Raw genomic sequence first — 5,680 nt, 5'->3', positions numbered from 1 at the left:
CCCTACTCTAACACTTACAATCCAGGTCGGAAGAATCATCCAAACTTCTCCTGGAAAGATCAAAAAGGGAATGTTCCACAATAGGGTCAAGGTCAATATCAACAACAACATGCTCCAAGGAAAGCAGATTGGGAGATTGCCATTGAAAACATGGCAGCTCAAAATAGGAAATTTGAAGAAGAGGCTAGAAACAATCAGAAAAACACCACTGCCTCCCTAAAGAATCTTGAAGTTCAGTTGGGGCAGATAGCACATCAACTAGCAAGTTCTCTGACACCAGGTTCCTTACCAAGTGAAACAGTTCAAAATCCGAGAGGTCAAGAGAATATTAATATTGTCACGACGAAAAAGAAAAAGGCTGCTAAAAAGAAAAAAATTATATCACCGAGCGAGCCGACCAAAGAGGAAATTACAAAAGAGACTAAACCGGTGATTAAGTTGCCCTACCCTCAGAGAGTGACAAAGAAGGAACCTAGCGAGTCAGACTTGAAGAAATTCATGACAATGTTAAAAAAGGTTGAGGGTCGTATGTCTTTGTTTGAAGCACTCGAAAGAATGCCCATGTACAAGAAATTCATGGAAGAGGTACTGGCCGAAAAGAAACCAACCACAGAAGAACAGGTATCCTGAAAGGAACAGTATAGTGCAAACTCATTGGGGCAGAAAATTCCTAACAAACAAAAGGATCCGGTAACGGTAACAGTACCATGCACAATTAAAGAAAGAACCTTAAAAAAGGTACTAATAGATTCTGGAGCTAGTGTGAGTCTGATGCCATTTTCAATCTATCACAAGCTAGGTATTAAAAATATCAGTGATATAAAGACTAATCTGAAGTTTGCGGATCACTCAAGAAAGGATGCATATGGTATAGCTAAAGACGTGCTGGTAACAATAGAGGACTTGATTTTTCCAGTTGATTTTGTAATCCTAGACATACCTGAAGATGATGAGGCACCCATCATTATGGGTCGACCTTTCATGCAGACAAGTCGATACAATCTCGACATGGATCAGTGCACGTTAACCTTGAAAGTTCACGACAAGGAAATAATATTGAATGCTATTGATGACCAGGAGCTAGAGGAAGATACAAAATCTCACTATCAAGTAGGCTTAATCAAGACATTGAATGCTAATGGAATCTCACCACTGCCATTAGCCACCCTGAATGGAAAGACTCCCATCTCTATTCCAAAAACAAGAGAAATAAAAAAAAACGAAAACAAGGTAAGAAGATGAAGGTTAAAAAGGACTCGTGGCACAAAGGAATCCAGACTGAGAAAAGAGACAATGTCCTAGTTTTGGACAAGAGGTGCAACAAGGTTTGGAGCCTGAAATACCCCTCATAACAAAGGGAATGAACCTTTGAGCCATGTGACGTTAAACGAAGCACTTCGTGGGAGGCAACCCACGCATTTTAAATTTAATCAATTATGTGTGTGTAGGTTTATACATGAGCTCTACAAGGAGGGAACATCACATCGGCAAATTTCTAAGTCATGCAAAAGGATAATCAACGTGGCCAGAGGTCCCGGAGGTTGAACAAGAGAAAAAGCCAAAAAAACGGCCAAAAGGGCAGCCTGATACGGCCACCCGTGTCAGATGACACGGGCCATGTCAGGAGGGTGCAAAATCAGGCCAACAAGTGGAAAAACAGTGGCCTGACACGGCCACCCGTGTCAGGAACACTGAAGGTGACAGAAAATTTTATTTATCAACAGTAGCCTGACACGGGCGGCCGTGTCAGCTGACACGGTGATAACACTGAATTACACCATGTTTTTGACTCGGATTTCACATGTTTATTAGGACTTTATTATCATTTTTTTGTATTATGCTCTCTTTTATGTTGTTTTCAGATATTTAGTACTTTCAGACCCTTTTGGAAGAAACGAAGCAAAAAGACCTAAAATTAGGGTTTTTCGGCGAAAATTGTACACATGGTGGCCGCTATAGGAGAAGCCATGACTCACCAGCCCTCAACCAGGAGGTAACCACCATGTTCCCATGATCTTTCCCATTTACACACATGGCGGGCGCCATGAAGGGATGGCGGGCGCCACCTTTGGAAATCACGTTCCCACTAAGGAGAAGTTGGAGGGCACCATGGTATTTGCAAGCTGCTGAAATCCTCTATAAATAGTTTGTTCCATTTCATTTTCAAATCATCCAACTTAGTTTACAATGCTAAGCCTATATTTATCATTTATAAAAGCGGTAATCCGTCACATCGGGGGGTTATCGCACCTTAGTGAGATTGAGTTGAGTCACTTCGAGTTGTTGTCGTCTTTATCTTCAGGAGTCGGAGGTTTATTTTTCTTGTACCAGATTTAAAGCCCTCCATTTGGAGCAGGTTCTTATTTTATCGCTTTTTATTTATTTACTTCCTTTCTACGCTTTACTTTATTTATTTTCCGCACCCGCTTTACTTTATTTATTTTCCGCACTCGCTTTACTTTATTTATTTCCCGCACTCGCTTTACTTTATTTATTTTACGCACTTTACTCGTTCTTTAAGCCTTACATTCTAAAATAAACTTTTTATCATGATCAATATCGTTGTGTTTGTTTGTGTTACCATGTCTGGCTAAATCTTTTAAAGGTTAGAATGTAAGGATCGCGGTTAAAGAGATGTTTCACATATTGAATCCGTAGAAATACTTTAAAGGTTGTTTTGATTTTTAATTTGAGTTTTCTAAAACAAACTTGGTTAGTTTTAACTATTCAAGGAGTGCGAAAGCACCCGGGCTTAGTAACTAGGATTTTTTATCACTTTAAGGAAAAACTATTTTTGAAACTGTTTTCGGACGCGTTGATAAATTTAAAATCAGGAAACTTCTTGGGTAAACTTTCCAAATCAAAATCACTTTTCAACTAAGTTTACGAGTCTTATTTCTTAAAAATAAGTTTACCACTTTAGCGTTCTGCGCACCTTTTATAAGTGACAATAAAAGGCCTTAATTTAAGGCTAAACTTGGTTTTGAATACGCGAAAGCAACAGTTCCTGCTAAATGGATTCTTTTCAAGAGTAGAAAATATTGCCTCATAAGTAGTTCTATTTAGACAATCGAAACATCACTTAACTAACGTGAAATACATTCAACCTGTCTTTACCTGCATTTATTATTTACCGTTACCTTGCAAACCCAATATCTCTTTTATACCGCCTTAGATAAACAACGTAATGATAGAAATCGATAGATTGACGATTTGATCTCTGTGGGATCGATATTTTTTTATATTACTTTGACGCGATTCGTGCACTTGCGAATTCATGCGATCAAGTTTTTGGCGCCGTTGTCGGGCACCAACTTCATCAAATTTCGTACCCTGTTGTTACACCGTCTAGACTAAGGCATTATTAGACGGTAAATGCGAAGAACCCATAGTACCGGAAATTTAGTAGATCCTTTAGCGGAACCCGAACGTTATACTCGTACACGCGTCTTACTCATCCGAATTAAGAAAGCTATGGCCGAGAATCGCGACCGGAGACCTCTTAAGGAATTTGCCCAACCCTCTGATGAGGAACCTAGTTCGAGTATAGTAAACCCCCTTATTCCTGCTAACAATTTCGAACTAAAATCGTCTTTGTTGCAATTAGTGCAACAGAATCAATACGCGGGTCTCGCTACTGAGAACCAGAATCAACATTTAAAAGTTTTTATCTAACTAGCCGACACCTTTAAATCTAACGGTGCTTCAACCGATGTGATCCGTTTGAGATTATTTCCTTTCTCCCTCAGGGATAGAGCACGTTCATGGTTAGATTCACTTCCAGCTAACTCAATAACTACTTGGGAAGACCTTAGGAGATTATTCCTTGCTAGATATTTCCCCCCTAGTAAAACTGCTGTTCTTCGAAACCAAATAACTAGATTTACTCAAAACCAAGGAGAATCGCTTTTTGAAGCTTGGGAGAGATATAAAGAGCTATTAAGAGTCTGCCCACACAATGGCCTAGAACAATGGCTGATCGTTCATACCTTCTACATTGGACTCCACTATAACACCAAGATGAGCATCGACGTTGCCGCTGGTGGCGCGCTGATGAACAAACCTTATCCCGAAGCTTGTGACCTAATTGAGGATATGGCCTAAAACCATTACCAATGGGGAACTGAACGAGCATCAATAGAGAAAAAGGATACCCAAGGTGGAATACATGAGATAAGCTCCCTAGACATGATGCAGGCGAAAGTGGACGCTTTAGCCCTTAGGATCGAACATACGTCTACAAACACTAACACCGCAGTGGTAGCCCACACAGAGTGCAAACTCTGTGGATCTAAAGGACACGAATCAACGGAGTGTAACCTTTTAAACAACCTGAACACCAACCAAGTGAATTACGCCCAAGGTAACCCATTTTCAAACACTTATAACCCTGGATGGAAGAATCATCTGAATTTTTCCTATAAAAACCAGAACCCTGTCCAAAATCATGCACCTCAGAGACCACAAGGTTATCAAGCCCAAAAACCAAATCAACCTATGCAAGTTGTGCCTCAGAAGTCTAACCTTGAGAAGATCATGGAAAGCTTTATATCGGGCCAGACTCAGAAAAATAAAGAATTCCTAAACTAGAACATTCACGTAAACAAACTGATAACGCAATTAGAAACCAAGGTTGATCAGATAATCACTCACAACAAGATGCTTGAAACCCAGTTCTCACAGGTAGCACAAAACCAAGCCCCACAAACTACACCTGAAGGACAATTCCCTGGACAACCTCAACCAAACCCTCGAGGGCAAGCTAACGCTATCTCGTTACGAAGTGGGACCGCTTACGAAGGGCCTCATAACCCAACAATGAGCGAGTCAAAAACTTCTAAAGAAAATGTACCTACCAACCAAGAAGAGGAACCGGTAGAACCCGAGAAACAAACAAAACAAGAAGGAGAAGCCAAGGTTAAAACTTACAAACCACCACCCCCGTACAAACCACCAATCCCATATCTACAAAGACTTAAACAAACCAAAGTCAATAACCAATACCAAAAATTTATAAAAGTAATAGAGAAGCTTCATGTAGATATTCCTTTTACCGAAGCTATCACCCAAATTCCGTCTTACGCCAAATTTCTCAAAGACATCTTGACCAAGAAGCGTAGGCTTGACGACCCAAAACCCTTGGAATGCAACTTTATTTCCGAGGATAAACTTGCTAAGAAGGAGAAAGACCCTGGTAGTTTTTCTATACCTTGCATTTTAAGGAGTCATGTGATCGACAAAGCTTTCCTAGACTTAGGCGCTAGTGTGAGTTTAATTCCCTTAGCTGTATGTAAAAGGTTAAACTTAGGAGAATTACAACCAACTAAGATGTCCCTCCAATTAGCCGATAGGTATGTTAAGTATCCTATAGGAATTTTAGAAGACATCCCAGTTAGGATCGGTCAACTTTATATCCCAACAGACTTTGTGGTCATGGATATCAAAAAAGATGAAGATATCCCTATCCTTTTAGGTAGAACATTCTTATCAACAACCGGAGCTATAATATATGTTAAAAGAGGAAAATTAACCTTCGAAGTAGGGGACGAAAAGATCGAGTTCATTCTTTCAAAATTCCTGATGGCACCAATTCTAGGAGACGCATGTTATGCGATCGATATCATAAATGAGTGTATAAGAGAATTTGATCAAGGAGAACCTAAGATCGAACCATTTTCAA

The 5,680-nt window shown here is 39.9% G+C and overlaps 1 non-coding gene across 1 annotated transcript; it reads right to left on the bottom strand.

The window, feature by feature from the left end:
• Positions 1 to 3,858: 3,858 nt before the first annotated feature.
• On the bottom strand, positions 3,859 to 3,965 carry LOC127098703 (small nucleolar RNA R71). The gene has a single exon (XR_007793406.1). It is a non-coding gene; the product is annotated as a small nucleolar RNA R71 (small nucleolar RNA).
• Between the last annotated feature and the right edge of the window lie 1,715 nt (positions 3,966 to 5,680).

The sequence above is a fragment of the Lathyrus oleraceus genome, chromosome 6 (assembly GCF_024323335.1).
Source record: "Lathyrus oleraceus cultivar Zhongwan6 chromosome 6, CAAS_Psat_ZW6_1.0, whole genome shotgun sequence".
NCBI classification, from domain to species: Eukaryota; Viridiplantae; Streptophyta; class Magnoliopsida; order Fabales; family Fabaceae; genus Lathyrus; species Lathyrus oleraceus.
This window is presented reverse-complemented; position numbering and strand designations above follow the sequence as displayed.